At 42.0% G+C, this 22,451-nt stretch overlaps 2 pseudogenes; both read left to right on the forward strand.

Moving 5' to 3' along the window:
• The first annotated feature begins 13,779 nt into the window (after window positions 1-13,779).
• LOC103296699 (neurofilament light polypeptide-like) lies at window positions 13,780-17,239 on the forward strand (annotated as a pseudogene).
• A 2,814-nt stretch (window positions 17,240-20,053) lies between these two features.
• Window positions 20,054-21,432, forward strand: LOC103296698 (autophagy-related protein 13-like; annotated as a pseudogene).
• Window positions 21,433-22,451: the final 1,019 nt, after the last annotated feature.

The raw sequence follows: 22,451 nt of genomic DNA on the forward strand, positions 1-22,451 counted from the left end.
ATTGTTACTGCACATGCTCATTTAGATGAAAATTAGGATAGGTAACATGACATCTAATAACTCTTAGGTAATTAAAAGTTATTTGGCAACATAGTATTCCATTGTGTAGATGTACCGTAGTTTTCTAATCCACTCATCTGCTGATGGGAATTTAGGCTGTTTCCAAATCTTAGCTATTGTAAATTGTGCTGCTATGAACATAGAGGTGCATATGTCCTTTCTGATTGGTGTTTCTAGTTTCTTGGGATATATTCCTAGAAGTGGGATCACTGGGTCAAATGGGAGTTCCATTTTTAGTTTTTTGAGGAAACTCCATACTGTTCTCCACAGTGGCTGCACCAGTCTACATTCCCACTAGGGTTCCTTTTTCTCCACATCCTCACCAGCACTTGTCCTTTGTCAATTTGTTGATAATTGCCATTCTGACAGGTGTAAGATGGTACCTCATTGTTGTTTTCATTTGCATCTCTTGGATAATTAGTGACTTTGAGCATGTTTTCATATGTCTCTTGGCCTTCCTTCTGTCTTCTTTTGAAAAGATTCTATTTAGGTCCGTTGCCCATTTTTTTATTGGATCATTTATCTTCCTTTTATTAAGTTGTATAAGTTCCCTGTAGATGTTGGAGATTAAACCTTTATCAGTGATAACATTTGCAAATATGTTCTCCCATACAGTGGGCTTTCTTGTTGTTTTGTTGATCATTTCTTTTGCTGTGCAAAAGCTTTTTATTTTGATGTAGTCCCATTTGTTTATTTTCTCCCTAGTTTCCATTGCCCTAGGAGTGGTATCTGTGAAGAAATTGCTTCGACACATGTCTGAGATTTCTCTGCCTGTGGATTCCTCTAGTATTTTTATGGTTTCACAATGTAATACTATGCTGCTATAAAAAAAAGGAATTCTTACCATTTGCAGCAGCATGGATGGACCTGGAAAGCATTATGTTAAATGAAATAAGCCAGGCAATGAAAGAAAAATACTTATTTATGAAAAATAAAGAACATTCTAACCTGATGAACAAAAAGATAGAAACAGAGGAAGTAAAGCACTGAACAGACTGTCAAATTATAGCAGGAAGGCTGGGGAGTGTTGGGGAGTGGGGAAAGAGATCAACCAAAGGACTTGTATGCATGAATATAAGCACAACCAATGGACACAAGACACTGGGGGAGTGGGATGAAGGCATGCGACAAGGGGTAGAGGAAGCTGGGGGAAGGTAAATGGGGAAAAAAAGAAATATATATACTACTATATGTAATACTTTAAACAATGAAAAATGTAAAAAAAAGTTATTTGATTCCTCAGTCTTAAGACTATATTACTTTAATAGTTAATATATCTATCCAGTAAATAATTAAAACTTTAATCTTCATTCTAAGTAAAATTTCTGTCCTTTCCATACTTATATTTCTCAAAGTAAATTGATTACTGTGGTGAAGAAATGCATACATTTTCTTTCTTTTCCTACCTGAATTTCTCCTAATTCTTGGCTAATTTAGCTGATTTTAGTATTAAAGAGAAGAAAGAATTGTAACTTATAGAGGTAAATAAATCTATATTTGATTAGCAATATTGTGAGATGGCACTGATAGTCTTTGTGCTTATAATATGGCTAAAGATCATTCTTTTCTTGCAAGATACATTATGCGTCTTTTCCCTGTTACCATTAGTGGTTTTCCACAACCTGTTACATTAAGTTAGGACACTGAATCTCCTCTGTCTGACCACACAGATCTCTTTCACAACTGAAAGTCAGAAAGAGTACACCCCAGTTGGATCATATTTTCCTTGCAGGTAGTTCTCTTGGATGAAATATAAAACAATCCCAGAGATTAAAAATGGTGGCAGAGCAAGTGGATGCTGCATGGACATGCTCCTAGGAACAAACAGGTATCACAACTAAAATACAGAAAAACTTCTGAACAATCAACGGAAAACTCACAGGACAGAACCCTGAAACCCAAAAGTGGAGACAGCATAGAGACTGGTAGAAGGGGCAGAGGCAAGAAAGGGCTGGCCGGGCTCCATAGAGAGCAACTGAAGTCCTGGAGAGATATCTCAGTTGGGGGGGGGTTGCTATTGAGATCTCTGGGATTTAATCCCCAAGCTGGGTACCCCAGCAGAAAGCAACAGAACTGAAAAGGGTACCCACATAACATCTGACTAAAAAAAGCAGTGGGGCACTGTCTGCCAGAGAGTAACAGCTGAAAATTCAGGTATCCTCTTAAAGGGCCAATGCACAAAATTCCCTGTGGAGCCACACATCATGTGCTCCAGCAGAGGGAGGGTGAAGTGGACTGGAGCTGTGAGTGCAGAAGCCAGGACTGGGGACTCAGGGGATAGAGCTTAGAAGGCAGACACCCTAAGTTTCCTGGGCTGAGTCATTCTCTCACACAGCAGAGGACATCTTTCTCACATAGACATCTGCCTTGCCTGGGGGGAAGACAGTTGACATATCCTATTGGAAAACACCTTTCCCTGAGCCACTTAAGAGATTAAAAATAACAATTAGACTCCAGGAAGTAGCAACTGTCCCACCCTGTTAAAAACAAAAAAACAAACAAACAAAAAAAACTCTCACCACACCTGAGGACAATTGCCTGGGGAGCAATTAAAGTAGGAATCTTATCAGTCTATAGACATAGGAGGTCTCTGGAGGCTTTGAGTCTCTGCCTGATCTAATTAGTCAGAAACAGCCTTTATACTGTCCTGCACTAGAGATTGTAAGGTGTAGAAGCTCTACCTAATACATAGTCACAAACTCAAAGTGAAAGCCAACATGAGGGGACAAAGAAACAACCCCCAATGAAAGAACTAGGGAATTCTCCAGAAGAAGACATAAATGAAGCAGAGGTAAGAAATTTATCTGAAACAGAGTTCAGAGGAATGATGGTAAAAATGCTCAACAGCATGAAAAAAGATATAGTAACTATGAAAAAAAAAAGTCTGAGATGAAGAATGACATAACATAAATAAAGAACACATTGGAAGGAAGACACAGAAGATTAGGGGAAGCTGAGGATCAAATCAGTGAATTAGAAGACAGAGTTTAAAATATCACTCAATCAGTAAACCAGAAACAAAAAACAATTAAAAAACAGAATGACAGCCTAAGGGAGCTGTGGGACAACATGAAACATAACAATATTAGAATAGCAGGTGGCCAGAAGAGGAAGAAAGGGAGAAAGGCATAGAAAAGGTGTTTGAAGAAATAATGGCAGAAAACTTCCCTAGCCAGGTAAAGGAAAAAGTCACAGAAGTTCAGGAGGCACAGAGAATCCCAAACAAGAACTCAAATAGGCCCATGCTCAGACACATCATAATTAAAATGCCAAAAATTAAAGACAAAGAGAGAATCTTAAAAGCAGTAAGAGAAAAGAAATCTATTACCTACAAATGAGTTCCCACAAGGCTGACACCTGATTTCTCATCAGAAACTCTACAGGCCAGAAGGGAATGGCATGAAGTATTCAAGGTAATGGAAAGCAAGGATCTAAGACCAAGATTACTATATCCAGCAAGGCTATCATTCAAAAGTAGAGGCCCGGTGCATGAAATTCATGCATTCTGGGGGGTTCCTCACCCTGGCTAGCACCATCTCGCAGTCTGGGAGCCCTTGGGAGGTGTCCAACTGATGGCTTAGGCCTGCTCCCCACGGACAGTAGGTCTAAGCCAGCAATTGGACATCCTTAGTGCTTCCATGGAGGCGAGAGAGGCTCCTGCCACTGCAGCTGCACTAGCCAGCCGTGAGCCCAGCTTCTGGCTGAGCAGTGCTCCCCCTGTGGGAGTGCACTGACCACCAAAGGGCAGCTCCTGCATTGAGAATCTGTCACCTGGTGGTCAGTGCATGTCATAGTGACCAGGCGTTCAGCTGTTTAGTCAATTTGAATATTAGCCTTTTATTATATAGAATAGTTGGTCAAATAAAGAGCTTCCCAGACAAAAAGAGGCAAGAGGAGCACATCACCACAAAGCCAGAATTATAAGAAATGCTTAAGGGATTGCTGTAAAGAGAAGAAACAGAGAGAGAAAGCTAGCCATACAGAAATATAATGGCAATAAATAAGTACCTATTAATAATAACCCTAAATGTAAATGGACTAAGTTCTCCAATCAAAAGGCATAGATTAGCAGGATGGATACAAAAACATGACCCAACTATATGCTGTCTACAAGAGTCCCACCTCAGAACAAAAAGACATACACAAGATGAGAGTGAAGGGATGGAAAAAACAATATCACTTCATAATACTAAAGGGATCGATCCAAGAAGATGATATCACCCTGGTAAACATATATGCACCCAACATAGGAGCACCTAAATTCATTAAAAAAAAAAAAATCTAGAGAACTTTAACAGAGATATCGATAACAATACAGTCATAGGAGGGTACTTTAATACTCCGATGACCTCACTGGATAAATATTCCAGACAAAAACTTAACAAGGAAATAGAGACTCTAAAGGACACACTGGATAAGATGGATTTAATTGATATTTGACCCCAATGCAGTAGAATATACATTCTTCTCAAGCGCACATGGATCATTCACAAAAATCGAGCACATGTTAGGACACAAAACAAGTCTCTGCAAGTTCAAGAAGATTGAAATCAGATCAATCATCTTCTCAGATCACAGTGGAATGAAATTGGAAATCAACTACAGTAAAAACACCCAAAAACATTCAAACACATGGAGGCTAAATAGAATGTTATTAAACAATGAATGGGTTACCAACAAGATCAAGAAAGAATAAAAAATTTACTGAAAACAATTGAAAATTAACATACAACAACCCAAAATCTCTGGGACACAGCAAAAGCAGTGTGGAGAGGGAAGTTCATAGCACTACATGCATACCTAAAACAAAACAAAAGAAAACAAAGGAAAAAAAAAACAAAACAAGAAAAATCAGCAATAAATTATTCAACCCTACAGCTTAAAGAACTAGAAAAAGAACAACAAGAAAAGCCCAGGGAGGAAGGGAATAATAAAGATCAGAGTAGGTTAACATAGAGACTAGAAAAGCAAAACAAACAAAAACAATGAAACCAAGAGCTGGTTCTTTGAAAGGATAAACAAAATTGATAAACCATTAGCCTGACTCATCAAAAAACAAAGAGAGAGGACCCAAATAAAATCAGAAACAAAATTGGAGGAGTAACCACTGACACCACAGAAATATAAAGGATTGTAAGAAAATACTATGAACAGCTATATGCCAACAAACTGGACAATGTGGATGAAATAGACAAATTCCTAGAAAAATACAATCTCCCAAAACTGAATCAGGAAGAATAAAAAAATCTAAATAGGCCAATAATTGATTAAATAGAAGCAGTAATCAAAAACCTCCCACCAAACAAAAGCCCAGGTCTGGGCGGTTTCACAGGGGAGTTTTTCCAAATATTCAAAGAAGAACTAACACTTATCCTCCTCAAACTATTTCAGAAAACTAAAGAGGAAGGAACTCTTCCAAACTCTTTATATGAGGCCAGCATTATTCTAATTTCATATCCAGATAGATATTACAAAGAAAGAGAATTACAGGCCAATATCCCTGATGAACATAGCTGCTAAAATCCTCAACAAAATAGAAGCAAATCACATCCAGCAATATATTAAAAAGGTCATACACCATCAAGTGGGATTTATTTCACAGATCCATGGCTGGTACAATATTTACAAATCAATAAACATGATACATCACATAAACAAATGAAAAGACAAAAATCACATGATCATTTTGATAGATGCAGAAAAAGCTTTTGACAAAACCCAACACCCATATTTGATAAAAACTCTCAGCAAAGTGAGAATAGAAAGAGCAATCAGAAAGGACATATGCACCCCTATGTTCATAGCAGCACAATTTACAATAACTACAATTTGGGAACACCCTAAGTGCCCATCAGCAGATGAGTGGATTAAAAAGCTGTGGTACATCTACACAATGGAATACTATCCTGATGTAATAAAAGAAGGAACTCTTACCATTTGCAACAGCATGGATGGACCTGGAAAGCATTATGATAAGTGAAATAAGCCTGTCAGAGAAAGATAAATATCACATGATCTCACTCATTTGGGGAATATAATGAACAACATAAACTGATGAACCAAAATAGAGCCAGAGGAAAAAATAATTAGAATATAATAGGAGTAATCCTGATATTTTCAGATTTTTAATATTTCCTACAAATTTTGTGATATTATACTATGCTAGAACAGTTTTGCTAATATTATTATATTTAAAATCTTTATTTTGAAATATTAATTTTTATTGCATGTAATATTTTATTTAAAATTACTTTTCTTGAAATATTAACGTTTATTGCATGTAACATTATTATACTGTATATGGTTTTTCTTGAAATAAAAAAAACAACAATCTCAGGCCCATTGTATTTCACATATATGGTCCACATATGATACATGAGAACACATCATACATTCTTATCCAAACAAGTTCTTAGAGAATAGGCTATCCAAATAGTTATTCTCAAAGAACATATGCAACTACATGTACACAGTCTTTAGATTTCTTAGGCATGTCTGACATCAGCTAATGAGTCCCCAAGAATCAGGAAGCCCATGTCAAAATAATTGAGTGATTTTATTGAAGACCCTTCCCTAGGTTTGAGAGTTTGCTAAAGAGTGCCTATATATTCGTGGCCTCTTATAAAATTAGAAGTCTAAAAAACAAAGTAGTGCAATATGAGTAAAGAAAACTTTTAGAGTGCATTTAGAGTGCAGAGAGACTCCTTACCCTTTTACATTTTAGTTTGGAAAATCTTTCACCTCACTTTAATATGCTAGTATTGTTATGATAGTAAGCTTATAGTTACTCTCTGTGTCTTGAGGTCTCCAGTAAAACTGTAATTAAAATAGTGCTATTCTAAGTAATCAATAAAAATTCAAAGTTTTGAATTCAGTTTCTAACACATAATAAATATTTAGTAATTAATAATTGTTCTATCTATGATATTTTTATGCTAAAGATGTTTAAGAGACTCAAATTTGAGGAAAGAGTTTTCTGGAAAGAGAAAGTTTCTTATTTTGAAACTTAAATATAATAATAAATATAGATTTTACTGAACTAAAATAGATATTTAAATATATATCTATACATATATGCATATATATTCATATATATGTATGTGTGTGTGTATGTATATACATACATACATACATATCTATATCTATATATTTATATATACACACATATATAATCTATATATATAAAAGCCAAGCAACCGGAATGACTGGAACAACCAGAATGACTGAAACAACCAGTTGCCATGACAAGCACTGTGGCTGGCCAACTGGCATGATTAGGGGCGGGGCATGCCAGCCAACCACCCATGGCCCCTCCCCCAGGCTGGCCAGGCCCCCAATCACCCCCCTCACCCTGATCAGGGGCAGGACTGGCCGGCCAAAATCCTGCATCCCCTCCCCCCCAGTTGTGCATGATTTCGTGCACCGGGCCTCCAGTACATATATATACACACATATATATACAGGAGTTGGCAAAAGAAGGTTCATAGGTATAAGTACACAAAACACTGTTTATTATTTATTTATCAATTATTGAATTATTTATATGTATAATTTGTCATCTTATTATTTTATATACATACTTATGATTCATCATTTAGGCAATAAAGGCTATTAATTCAGCCTAATTTTGCCTATCCCTGTGCATCACTCTCTCTCTCTCTCTCTCTCTCTCTCTCTCTCTCTCTATATATATATATATATATATATATATATATACACACATATATATATATGTTTATGAAATCATCCTCATATATGTTTATGAAATCATCCTCATATTTTTGTTAAAACTAGAGAAGTACTCAGATTTAAGAGCATCTTAACCTAAAAAATTATGCTTTTAAATTAATATTACTATACTAGAGGCCCGGTGCATGAAAATTCATGCACTGGAGGAGGGGGGTCCCTCAGCCCTGCCTGCCCCCTCTCACAGTCTGGGAGCCCTCAGGGGTGGGAGGCGACCCAGCGATCAGGGGAAGGCAATGCCCCCATCACACCTCTGCTGCTACCACTGCCAGCAGTGCAAGCCTCAGCTGGCCCTGGTTACCAGAGCCTCGGGAGGCCCTTGGAAGCTGGACAGCTGCCATCTGAGGCTTGCCTGTGCCTCGGGCCAGTGCTGGTTGGCACTGGGGCTGAAGGGACTGGGGAACTCTGGAGGCAGGCACGTGGAGTGGCCGGACCCGCCTGGGGGTGGGCCTGGCCATGTCGCACACCTGCCGCCCCAGTGGGACTGAAGGGACTGGTAACTGCCATCTTGTGGCTGTGGGCACTGCCATTTTGAGGGTGTGGCAATCTATTAGCATATTTCCTCCTTATTGGCTGTGGGCGCCACCATCTCTGTGAGGGTGTGATGGTCAATTAGCATATTCCTTCTTTATTAGATAGGATTAAAATAAAAAATTATTAGATAGCTCCTTAGCAATATAGTACTACATGAATTTTTTAAGAGATGCCATTTTTCATGGTAAGAATTTTAATTCCCTTGGAAACATATCTTGAATGCAAATTTGATAGCCTCCTTAAAGAAAAAATAGGAAAACACATAGGGAGAAAAATATATAGAATTTGCTCACATAGACTAAACTTTATAAAAGGAAAATTATTATATTCAAAAATGTCAAAACATCCCTTAGAATTATAAATATACACAAAATAATAAATTCATAAGCCACCTTTGTGATTATAAAATGAAATAAGATATATACCTAACCAATATAAAACTATCAATGCTTTTATTTATAAACTAGAGTTCTGATGCACAAAATTTGTGCAGGAGTAGGCCTTCCTTCTCCCAGCTGCCAGCAATGGCTTCCCTCTGGCACCTGGGACTCGGGTTTCCCTCTGGCTCCCAGGACCCAGGCTTCCCTCTGGCCACTGGCAGGCACCCAGGATGTGGGCTTTCCTCTGGCTACCAGAAAGCACCCAGGACCCAGGCTTCCCTCACAGCCCAGGATTCCTCCAGAAGAATGTCAGGTCTAATTAGCATATTATGCTTTTTTATTATAGACTAGAGGCCCAGTGCACAGATTCATGCACTGGTGGGGTCCCTCGGTCTGACCTGCACCCTCTTGCAATCCAGGACCCATCGGAGGATGTCAGAGAGCCAGTTTTGGCCCTACCCCTGCAGGCCAGGCCAAGGGATCCCATGGGACCAGCAGTCGGACATCCCTCTCACAATCCAGGACTGCTGGCTCCCAACTGCTCACCTGTCTGCCAGCCTGATCACCCCTAACCACTCCTCTGCAAGCCTGATCGACGCCTAACTGCTCCCCTGCCAGCCCGATTGCCCCCAACTGCCCTTCCCTGCTGGCCTGGTTGCCCCTAACAGCCCTCCCCTGCAGGCCTGATCCCCCTGAACTGCCCTCACCTGAAGGACTGGTTCCCTCAAACTGCCCTACCCTGCCAGCCTGGTCACCCCTAACTGCCATCCCCTGAAGCCCTGGTTGCCCCTAACTGCCCTCGACTGCAAGCCTGGTTGCCTCCAACTGCCCTCCCCTGCAGGCCTGGTCACCCCCAACTGCCCTCTTCTGCTGGCCCTGTCACCCCTAACTGTCCTCCCCTGCAGGCCTGGTCCCCCCCCAACTGCCCTCCCCTGCTGACCATCTTGTGTCGGCCATCTTTGACCACATGGGGGTGGCCATCTTGTGTGAGGGTGTGAGGGTCAATTTGCATATTACCTATTTATTATATAGGACTAGAGGCAGGGTGCATGAAATTAGTACATCAGGGGAGTCCCTCAGCCCGGCCTGCACCCTCTACAATCTGGGACTCCTTGCAATCCAGGACGGCTGGTCCTAACTGCTAGCCTGCCTGCCTCCCTGATTGCCCCTAACTGTCTCTGCCTGCTAACCTGATTGTCCCTAACTGCCTCTGCCTGCTGGCCTGATCGCCTCCTAACTGCTCCCCTATCTCGGCCTGATTGCCCCCTAACTGTTCCCCCCTGCCAGCCTGATCACCCCTAACTGCCCTTTTCCACTGGCCTGATCACCCCTAACCATCTTTGCCTTGTCCCCCACCACCATGGCTTTGTCTGAAAGAATGTTTGGAAGATGTCTGGTCTAATTAGCATATTACTCTTTTATTAGTATAGATAGATTAGAAATTGGTATAGTTCTAGATGCAAAGATTTGCATCTGTACAAAATTTACCAAGGAAATTCCAATAAAATGTAATTGTAATATGGATATGAAGTAAGGTTTAATTGTACATACCTGGTCTTTCTGATGAGTTTCATAGCCTGTTAAAATAACAGAATATTTGCAGAATTTACTCCATTGAAATGCCAATGCTAGTAAGATATTGGTGCTGCAACAACTTTAATAAGAAGGGAACTAAATAGTAGGAAAAATATCTTCACAATTCTCTCATACAGTATTCTTTTGATATGCAAACTTGCATGTGTCTGTGTGGGTTGATATCACAGCTTGTAAATAATGAATATATAACTAATTAAATATTATTAAAATATGATATTAATAAATACATTATTATATTATTGTTTTTATCAAAATTAATATAAATAATAACATTGTAAATAATGATAGAAAAAAATTTGTTCATCTCTCATTTTCTCCTTAAAGGAGTAATTTCTATAAATGGGAGAATTATTTTGTCACAAAAATAATTAAACTTTTTAAGATGCCTAATCAATATTGCCAAATTGCTTTTCAGGGATGTTGTACAATCTAAATTGCCAACAAATATGAAAGTTAGTATCTATTTCCTTATATCAAATGAACATTGCTTTGCATATGAAATTTAGCATGTGTACCTCTTAGAATGAATAAAATGAGAATTTTATTAGGTACTTAAATTTCATTTAAGAAGTATCCTGTGTTTACTTCTGTGCTTGAGTGTAATAATTTTATTATTATCATTGGATTTTGAATGTCTAAACTTTGTTATAATTTTTGAAAAATTAGAGAATGTCTTCTTCTTTTAAAATATATTTTTATTGGTTTCAGAGTGAGGAAGGGAGAGAGGGAGAGAAACATTAATGATGAGAGAGAATCACCAATTGGCTGCCACCTGCATGCCCCACCCTGGGGAATGGGTCACAACCCGGGCACGTGCCCTCTCCAGGAATTGAACCTTCTGGTTCATAGATTGATGCCTAACCACTGAGCCACGCTTTTCATATGATTTTGAGATACATAATTTAAAAGAGAATGAACCATAAAATTTAACACTAAATTAGAACAAAGAAAATAAATTTTTAAAAAGTGTATGACTAAAATAATTATGCTTCTTTATGCTTGCAATAAACCCTTAGAATTCAATAAGGAAAATTATTCTCTTTAAAGTAGCTATAACAAAAATAATAAAATAAAAGTAATATATGTGCTAATAAATGAGCAAGAATTACCAGACCCTACTATATATTAGGGAAGTTGACAAAGCAGTGACAATTATTTTAAAATATTTAGAAAAATAAAAAAAACATGCAACAGAGAAGAAAAACAGAGCACCATAATACTCAATGTCTAGATTTAACAATCATACCTATACCTCACTAAACAATTTTAATTTTTTCTAAAAACTCTTATGTTAAATGAAAAATTATCAAGTATTAAAGCATTAACTTTAATTGAAAAAATTATAATGAGTACTCCCACAACTATGAAGTCCAAACAATTGTCACTGATTAGAAAATATTAAAACTAAGCAACATACTTAATATAAGTAGTAAACAATAATTGGAAAGTAAATTAAAACACTTTGTATATAAAACATAATGTAGTGATAAAACATAATGGCTAATAGTGAGTGGAAGAAGGTTATGAGGAATATTATTTAAATTATGCATTATTTTTATTGCTTTATTATACAATGTTTTCTACATTGACTTTTTTAGCTTACAATAGACTCAAAGTTATTTTGCACTTAAAATGAACTCAAGAATAAAGCTTAGCACAGAAAAACTACCCTTAGGGCAAAATAAGAGCTGAACAGCAAGAATATTTTGTAATGCATGAAAATGGTACATATGGAAAATGAACTGGAAAGTCATGTAAGTTACTATTTCTCCATCCCTTTCAATTGGTGTAAGTATACAAAGCCCAACATTCTGTATTGTGTGAATATAGTACACAATCGAAATATGGCCCATGTGATATTTTCTGATAAGAAACTGATATGTTGAGTAAATTGGAGGGTGTGCCTTTTCCTGATGCTCAACTATTAAAAGGTGATTTTAAAATTTTTATTGTATTTGGGAGTATAAAATTTACATTAGTTTTTAAAAAGAAAACAAAAGGAATTTATGTTTGATTAAAAAGCAAGTTTTTAATCGCCACATTTTTTCCATTTATTTTACTGTTTTAAATCAGGTACCAAATATTATGACACTTTACCAGTATGTAGTTAGCCATGCACCTCCAAAAAACTCTGACAAGTTTGTATAAACAAAATACATCTAATGTTCTTAAGACTGCTTTTTTTTTTTACTGTTTTAAATCAGATACCAAATGTCATTGCACTTTACCAGTATGTAGTTAGCCAGGCACCTCCAAAAAACTTGAGCATCAACTATTAAAAAGCATTACTCATAATTGTCTGGATGTACCACAGAACATCTTGGTTGCTTCCAACTTTTGGCAATTATGAGTAATGCTGCTGTAAATATCCATGTGCTATTTTTTGTGTTGACATAAGTTTTCAGCTCCTTTGAGTAAATGTCAAGAAGTATGATTGTTAGCTAAGATTATATTTATATTTAAGTATGGTATGAGTATGTTTCATTTTGTAAGAAGCCTCCAAATTGTTTTTTTTTTCATGGCGTGGTAGCTCATTTCATTTTAGTGATGAAAAAAAAAAAATCACAGAGGAAACTTAAATGCATATTACTAAGTAAAAAAACAAAACCCACAAATCTGACAAGGTTTCATACTGTTTGATTCTAACTATAGTTGCAGTTGGATATCCCTCTCACAATCTGGGATGGCTGGCTCCAGCCACTCACTTTCCTGCCTGCCTGCCTGATTGCCCCTAACCAATCTGCTTGCTGGCCTGCTCACCCCCAAATGCCCTCCTGCCAGCCAGATCACCCCAAACTGCCCCCCATGCCAGCCTGCTCACTCCCAACTGCCCCCCTGCTGGCCTGCTCACTCCAACTCCCCGCCCCCCTGCTGTCCTGATCACCTCCAACTGACCCCCACTGACAGCCTGCTCACCCTCAACTGGCCCTACTGCTGGTCTGCTTATCCCCAACGGCCCCTGCCGTCCCATCCTGGCCTGATCATCCCCCAGCTACCCAAGGTCCCAGCCCCTCCTTTTTTTCTTTTTCTTTTTTTTTTTTCAGCGCCTCCTTGAGCAGAGGCCAGGGCTGGCTGGAAGCAAGTATCTAGGATTTATTTATCTTCTATAATTGAAACTTTGTAGCATTGAGCAGAGGCCAGGGCCAGCCAGGGCGGGAAGCTTGGCTTCCTCCATCGCTGGGGCAGGCAGGTGAGCAGTTAGGTGCCAGTGGTCCATTATTGTGAGAGGGATGTCCGACTGCCAGTGTAGACCTGATCCCAAGCTGGCAGTCCGACATCCCCCAAGGGGTCTTGGATTTTAGAGGTTGCAGGCTGGGCTGAGGGGAACCTTCTCCCCCCATGCATGAATTTTGTGCACCAGGCCTCTAGTTAGTATATATTAGTATATATATATGTAAAATTATACTTTTGTCAAAACCCACAGAGTGTGTCAACAAAAAAAGTGTGAACCCTAAAGTAAACTATGGACTTATGGACTTTGGGTGATTATGATGTTTCAATGTAAGTTCATCCTTGGTTAAAGAAAAAATAATTGCATTTCTCTATGATACTGGGTGAGGCTATGCCAGGTAAATATAGGAAATATCTATGCTTTCCTCTCACTTTTTTGTGTGTAAATCTAAAAGTGATCTATAATTTGTCTTTAGAAATCAGACATATAATTCATCATTAGTATTAATTTGCTAGGTCTGCTATATCAAAATACCACAGATTAACTGTCTTAAATACAAAAATCTATTTTTCACAGTTCTGGAGCTTGGCATTTAAGCTAGGTGTCTACAAGGTGAACTCAGAGAGGCTCACACCAGAACATATCATAATTAAAATCCTAAAGGTTAAAGTCAAAGAGAGAATCTTAAAATCAGCAAGAGAAAGGCAGTTAGTTATCTATAAGAGAGTTCTCATAAGACTGTCAGCTGATTTCTCAACAGAAACTTTGCAGGCCCGAAGGGATTGGCAAAATATGTTTGAAGTGATGAAAAGTGAAGGACCTACAACCAAGATCACTCAACCCAGCAAAGCTATCATTTTGAATCGAAGGACAGATAAAGAGCTTCCCAGACAAGAAAAAGCTAAGAGTCCATCACCAACAACCAGTACTACATGAAGTGTTAAATGCATATCTAAAAACAATTACTTGAAATGCAAATGATTAAATGCTCTAATCAAAAGACATAAGGAGACTGAATGGATAACAAAACCAGTACCATCACATGTGCTGTCTATAAGAGATTCACTTCAGATAGAAAGACACACAGAATGAAAGTAAAGGGATGCAAAGAGGTATTTCAGGAAAATGTAAGCAAAACAAACAAAATCTGGGATAGCAATACTAATTGAAGACAAAATAGACTTAAAAAAAAAAAAAAAGGCTATAACAAGAGATAAAGAAGGACCCAGCTACTTCACTTCTGGTTATTATACGAAGAAACTCAGATACTAAATTGAAAAGGTATATACATCCATATGTTTATTGCAGTATTTTCAATAATCAAGATACAGAAGCAACCTAAGTGTATACTAATAGATGAATGGATAAAGAAGAAATGTTGCATAGATACAACTAGAGGCCTGGTGCATGAAATTGGTGCATGGGTAGGGTCCCTAGGCCTTGCTGGTGATCAGGGCCAATCAGGGCCTTCTGGCTGCCAGCAGGGGCCTCCCTTCATTTCGCACTACCGCCTGGTGGTCAGTGCAAGTCATAGCGAGCAATCAAACTCCCAGTCGAACTCCCAAGGGGACACTTTGCATATTAGCCTTTTATATATATATATAAATAGGATATGTTTCAGCCATAAGATTGAAATCTCACAATCTGCAACAGGATGGACCTGGAGGGATTGTGATTAGTGAAATAAGTCAGATAAAGACAAAGGCCAGATTATTTCACTTACATGTGGAATCTAAAGAACAAATAAACATACAAGCAGAACAGAAAAAAATTCATAGATACAGAAAGCAGACTATGGTTGCCAGATGGGAGAGGGGTTGGGGGGATGAGTAAAAAAGTAAAGGGATTTAGAAGTACTAATTGGTACTTACAGAATAGTGACAGGATGTGTACAGCATAGGGAATATATATCTACACTAATAAAAGAGAAAAATGCTAATTGACCGTACCTCCGCTACACCCACAGCCAATCAGGAGTGATATGCCAATTAAGCCAACAATTTGAAGGGTAAATTTGCATATGCAGGAGGGGCCGGCAGCGCCTGACGCCACCCATGGGGTCCAGTCCACCATGGGGTACCCGGCAGGCCGGGCGGACAGCGTCTGATGCCACCCGCAGGATCCAGGCAGCCATCGGGGTCGGGGGGCGGTCGGGTAGGCCGGGTAGGCAGCGCTTGACTGCCGTCCCTGGGGTCCAGGCAGCAATCAGGGTCGGGCAGGCCTGGCAGGCTGAGCCTGATGCTGCCCGCGGGGACCAGGAAGCCATCGGGGTCAGGCAGCTGGGCGGGCAGCGCCTGACACCTCCTGTGGGGTTCAGGCAGCCATCGGGGACCAGACAGGCCTGGCAGGCTGTGCCTGATGCCACCCCCGGGTTCCAGGCAGCAATCGGGGTAGGGCAGGACTGGCGGGCTGCGCCTGACACCACCCCTGGGGTCCAGGCAGCCATCGGGGACCTGGGTAGGTGGGGGTGGCCAGGGTCTCTGGGTTCACTGTCTGCTCCCGGGGCTCCTGTGGACACCAGTGGAGCAGGCCGGGGTTGAACATTTTAATGAAAATGGGATGCCTGTGCCCCGGCCCACAGCGCCCCATCCCTGGCGAGGAGAAGGCAGTGGGCAGTTAGCAGGCACCAGGGCTTGGAAGGGACTGGGAGCAACCTGCAGGCATGCTACCAGGAAGAGGTGCTGAACCATGATGACGCAGAGGGCTGGCTGATGGAGGTGCGAAAAGATGCAGATGAGGTGGCTCTAGCTGGCACTGAGCTTGAAAAGCGCATCGACAGCTTGATGGACTAAATCACCTTTCTGAAGAAGGTGCATGAAGAGGAGATTGCCGAGCTGCAGGTGCAGATCCAGTAAGCTCAGATCTCTGTGGAGATGGGCATGTTCTCCAAGTCCAACCTCTCTGCAGCGCTCAAGGACATTGCATCCAGTACAAGAAGCTGGCTGCCAAGAACATGCAGAATGCCGAAGAATGGTACAAGAACCGCTTCACCATGCTGACCGAGAGCACTGCCAAGAGCACCTACGGGGTGTGCATCGCCAAGGAGGAGGTGTCTGAAAGCCGCCGCCTGCTCAAGGCCAAGACCCTGGAGATTGAAGCATGCCGGGGCATGAACGAAGCTCTGGGAAAACAGCTGTGAGAGCTGGAGGATAAGCAGAACTCCGATGTTAGTGCTATGCAGGACACAATCAACAAATTAGAAAATGAGTTGAGAACTACAAAGAGTGAAATGGCATGATATTTAAAAGAATACCAGGACCTCCCCAATGTGAAGATGGCTTTGGACATAGACATTGCAGCTCACAGGAAACTCTTGCAAGGTGCGGAGACCCAGCTCAGTTTCACCAGCGTGGGAAGCATAGCCAGTGGCTACTCCCAGAGTTCCCAGATCTTTGGTCGATCTGCCTAAGGTGGTTTACAGACTAGCTCCTACTTGATGTCTGCTTGCTCCTTCCCTTCTTAGTACACCAGCCACATCCAGGAGGAGCAGAATGAGGTGGAGGAGACCATTGAGGCTGCAAAAGCCGAGTAAGCTAAGGATGAACCCCCTTCTGAAGGAGAAGCTGAAGAGGAGGAGAAGGATAAGGAAGTGGCTGATGAAGAGGAAGGAGAGGAAGAGGAAGAAGGTGCCAAGGAAGAATTTGAGGATGCAAAGGAGGAAGAAGAAGGAGGTGAAGGTGAAGGAGAAGATGCCCAAGAAGCTGAGGATGAGAAGAAAGATGAAGGTGCTGGGGAGGAGCAAGCAACCAAGAAAAGATTGAGCCCCCCTTTCCTTAATTATTTCAGGAATAATCCTCCTGAAACCAGGTCAACCCCATCACCAACCAAGCAGTTGAGTTCCCGATACTATATGAATTAAGAAGTCAATATATATAACATTCTGAGGTGACTCAGGTTGGACATTAAATGTTGTGCTATGACTTTTCTCCTTATGCAGAGTATCTGTTTGCTTGCAGAGTGGCTTCCTGGCTTGCTGCCAGCCTGTGCATGGTCTATGCTTATGTGTTCAGGATCTATAACAATGTGAAAAATTCAGATGTTTACAATAAAAACATATGAATACATGAATTCACTGATGTTAATGTTAAATTTCATGGAAAAAATAGTCCTTTGAATCTTTGGTGGTTATAAATTGAAGACCTCAAATCATGTGCAATAAACAGTAAATAAAGTTACACTGAGTGACCAAAAAAAAAAAAAAATACATTAGGGGCCAGGAAACATTAAAAGAACTGGGGAACCATTCCCAAATTAGGAAGGGAAGTCACAGGGTGTATATTATTGCTATGAATACAGTATTTCCTACTACTTACAACATGTACAATGTAATGTATTAGATGCCTTCCTAGCACATGAAGTATGTATTCTCATAGAGTAATACTGGTACATATGTTATAGTTATGGCAGTATGTCATATCCTATCTATATTAATAAAAGGGTAATATGCTAATTAGACCATGAAACCTTCCAGAAGTCCTTCCGGACAAAGCCATGGTGGCAGGGCTGAGGCAGAGGCAGTTAGGGGTGATCAGGCCAGGACGGGAGGGCAGTTGGGGTGAGCAGGCCAGCAGGGGGGTGCAGTTGGGGGCAATTAGGCCAGCAGGCAGAGTGGTTAGGGGTGATCAAGCAGGCAGGCAGGTGAGTGGTTAGGAGCCAGCAGTCCCGGATTGCGAGGGGGTTGTCTGACTGCCAGTTTAGACCCGATCCCACAAGGGTGTCAGATTGGAGAGGATGCAAGCCGGGCTGAGAGACACCCCCCCCCGTGCATGAATTTTGTGCACCAGGCCACTAGTGTGTGTATACACACACACACACACACACACACACACACACACACGAGGCCCTATGCATGAAATTTGTGCAAGAGAAGGCTTTTGCAGCCCCAGCTGCCTAGGCCCTCACAGCCCCAGCTTCATCCGTAAGGACTTCTGGACAGTCATCCTGCTGTTCAGCCATTCATTTGATTTGCCTATTACATTTTTATTATTATAGACTAGAGGCCCAGTGCATAAAATTTGTGCACTGGGGCATGTCTCTCAGGCAGCATGCACCCTCTCCAACCTGGGACATCCCTCTCACAATCTGGGACCACTGGCTCCTAACCACTCGCCTGCCTGCCTGCCTGATTGCCCCTAACTGCTTCTACCTGCCAGCCTGATCTCCCCCAACCACTCACCTGCCGACCTGATCTCGGCCCCAACTTCCCTCCTCTGCTGGCCTGATCACCCACAATTGCCCTCCCCTGCTAGCCATCTTGTGACAACGTGGGGGAGGCCATCTTGTGATGATGTGAGTGCATCACGTGAGGGCGCGAGGGACACCTAGGCTTTTATTAGTATAGATATGCAAAGTGCCCCCTTGGGAGTTTGACAGAGAGACTGGGAGTTCACTTGCTCACTATGACGTGTGCTGACCACCAGGGGGCAGCATGGAACAAAGGAAGGCCATGGCCAGCAGCCGGAAGGCCTGATTGGCCCTGATCGCTGGCCAGGCCTAAAGACCTTACCCATGAACAAATTTCATGCACCGGGCCTCTAGTTATCAATAATATTGTAATTACTATGTATGGTATCAGATGGGTACTAGATTGATTGAAGTGATCACTTTGTAAATTGTATAAATATAAAAACCTGGGGTTGTATTTCTGACACTAATATAATATTGTATGTCAACTATAATGTAAAAGTAAAATTTAAATAAATAAATAAAAAAAGATCACTGTGTCCCTTAGCAGGTTTGATTTGCATTGAGGCCTCCCCGAGTTCTCATGTGGTCTTCCCCCCGCCTCCCTTTTTTTTCTGTATATGAATTCCTAGTGTTTCTCAGTGTTCTAATCTCCTTAGAGGAACACCAATCAGATTGAATGAGGCCCTAATCTGCAAAGAGTTACATTCTGTGGTACTGGGGATTGGGTCTTTAACATATGAAATTTGAATGTGACACAACTTAGTCCATAACTCCACCTTAACAATAAAAACTTCACATTATCATCTCAATAGACACAGAATAAAAAAAGTCTAAATGAATCTTCTGGTCCTCATAAAACCTCTCTGAGGCACTGGTTGAGGAGCTCAGTTGGTTGGCCCTACTCCCAATATGCCAAGGTTACGGATTTGGTCCAAGGAGAGGGCACATCCAAGAATACCAATGAATGCATAAATAAGTGAAACCACAAATAGAGGTATCTTTCTCTCTCCCTTCCTCCCTTTCTCTAAAATCGATTTAAAAAACACACAACCAGAACACTAAGGATGGCGGCTTCGGGAAGCAGCTGGCCAAGGGGCTTAAGGCAGGAGTAATAGCTTGAGCTGTGAGGAGAGTCTTAAAGAGCTTCCGTCTATAGGAGTGTGACAACTCACTTAGTCCTGAGAGCGAGTACCTGGGGGTCTTCGATCCATAAGCCTCCTGAGGCATGAGGAGTCTATCTTCGATGCAGGCTGTCACTGCTGCTGTGGCGCTCGGGACCCTCAGCCAGGAGGCGCAGCTGGCCAGCCCCAGGTCCCTGCCTCCACAATGAGAGCCTGAGCCACTCTTTGTGTCGCAGCTTTGCAGATTTCTATTGGTAATGGAAACTGGTCTCAATTCTCAGGACAGAAAGTCCTGGAGAAGTTAATTAAATTTCTTGCCCTCAAGACTGTTCAAGTGATTGTCCAGGCTCGACTTGGTGAGATTTGTACTCATTCATCTTCATTCCCAACGAGTTCAGATTGGTTCAATTTAGCAATCAAAGACACGCCAGAGGTTACACATGAAGCAAAGAAGGCCCTGGCAGGGCAGCTGCCTGCCGTCGGGAGACCTATGTGTGTGGAGATCTCACTCAAGACATCTGAGGGACATTCCACAGAACTAGAAATTGGTGTCTTGAAATGAATGAAAAGTCTGATAAAGAAATCAAAGTTCCCTACATGGTATACAGCAGACTGTCCTTGCTGCTGAAGTCTCTTCTGGCTATAACGAGGGTGACAACAGCTTATAAGCTCTCCAGGAAACAAGGACATGAATATGTCATATTATACAGGATGTATTTTGGTGAAGTTCCACCGAATGGTTTAGGGAAAGGTTTCTAGACAGTTTGTGTTGGGACAGTGGGTACCCCTCTGGGCACCGTCATCTTTCTTGTGCTTAAAGAATTAACTTGGCATTCATGTCCACCAGGCAATTTGAGAGGACCCCACCTATCCTGGGGATTATCACTGATCACATTGTGGACCCTTCCTATCCCAGCTCCTCGCCTAGGTACCCCTGCAATTACAAAACTACTGGCAAGGACATCGGAGTAACATATCTTTCTGTGGAAGATTCTCAAGAAGTGTGTACCACCTCTTTCTCCACCTTCCCTCCATTCCAGCTAATGATTCCCTGGAAAGAAGGTGGGGTCTCCTGCTCCCCAACCAGCCTGCCTATGGTGCCCAGGCTGATCAGGAGAGACTGGCAATCTGCACCTTTTCTGATGGGGCTCACTGTGCTGCCACACTTTCTAGCAGCCAGGATACTGAAACTATCAAACAGCAGGGAGGGACGGGCCTCTCCCCACGATGTCTTGGAGAACATCTTTGCCCAAAAAGTTGGGGCTTTTGTGAACAAACCCATTAACCAGGTGGCATTGACGAGTTTGGACTTACCTTTTGCCGTATTTGCTCCCAAGAAATTAGAACTGGAGGAGGCCAGTTGGATGGAGAATCCTGCGGATTCCCCAGAAACTGAGTCTCCTCTCCAGAGCAACCTGCACTCTGATGGCTTCAGAGATGGCAGCAGTGGCAATACCCATGATGGACTTCAAACCGGCTTTTTCTAAAGACGACAGTCTTCCTATGGACTTGGGGGACCGTCTATCCTGAATTTCAGAATTCTCCTCAGCTGAGCATAGATATCAGGGCACAGTCCATGGCTGAGGGCTTCGACTTGCTACTAGAGTAGCTGGCTGTGCCCCAGAAGAACGTCTGAAGATGTGGTGTCTTTCTGGAAACTGCAGTAAAAGTTGGTGTCCTGGAGTACCAGCAGCATCCCCTTTTTGTGGTCCCAAGAGACAGAGCCTCCCACTCATGAGCTGCTCCCATTCCTCATCCTGCTCCAAGCCAGGTGGAGGGGAGGCTGGTTTCCCCCACGGGGACCCAGATGTCCCTGCTCTTGCCCCTCCTGGAGACTCCATGGCAGTTGTCAAGCCCAGTTAGAGCATTTGAGAACACTCACCCTCTGGCCTTGAAAATTTTAAGACTCTGTAACAAAAGGGCCCGCTGCAGGGCCTGCTGCTTCCACCACCCATCAGCATCTATTCACAAAGGCTGCCCTCTCCTTCTTCCCTCTGCTGGCCCCCACCCTTGGTCTGCCCCCGCAGCTGGCCCCTCGCCTGCCTGCCATTATCACCAACCCTCTGACATTCCAGCTGGTGGCTCAGAGACTGGTGTGGAGGCAGAGAGAGGAAGGAGACAGTGCTGGGAGGAAGAAGGAAGGGCTCCTCGGCTGTGCTGTCTCCTTCAGTTCTGGTATTTTCTTCCTCTCTCCTTCTTTCTGCCCCTGTGCCTGTACTTGACAGGCCTCTTCCCAAGATGAGAACTTGAAAGTCATCCATTCCCAGCCTTGAAGGTTGTGCCAGCCCCTCCTCTAACAGAGGGTCTGAGCAGCCCTGGTGGCTGCCTGTGCTCAGCTCCTCAGCTACATGGGACTGAATCCCGTGTCGCTAGCGTTGGAGTCATAGCAAAGCTTCTCTTCCTTCTCTTCCCTCCCCCATTGCTGCTTCTTGGTTAGAGGACGTGGTAAATATTTATTACTTTCAGAGAAGTCAGATATTTCATAGAGAAATTATGTTTGAGGTTAGATGTTTTCACTTAGGGAAGGTGAAGGGCCTCTTCCTGGGGCAGGGCCTCCTCCTGTGGAAGTTCCTCAGATTCCAGGTTGCTGCTCTGGGGATCTCCCTTCCCAAACATAGAAGGTGGGAGCCAAGAATAGGGTTGGGCGGGGGGGGG

Source organism: Eptesicus fuscus, chromosome 3, assembly GCF_027574615.1.
Source record: "Eptesicus fuscus isolate TK198812 chromosome 3, DD_ASM_mEF_20220401, whole genome shotgun sequence".
Classification (NCBI taxonomy): Eukaryota; Metazoa; Chordata; class Mammalia; order Chiroptera; family Vespertilionidae; genus Eptesicus; species Eptesicus fuscus.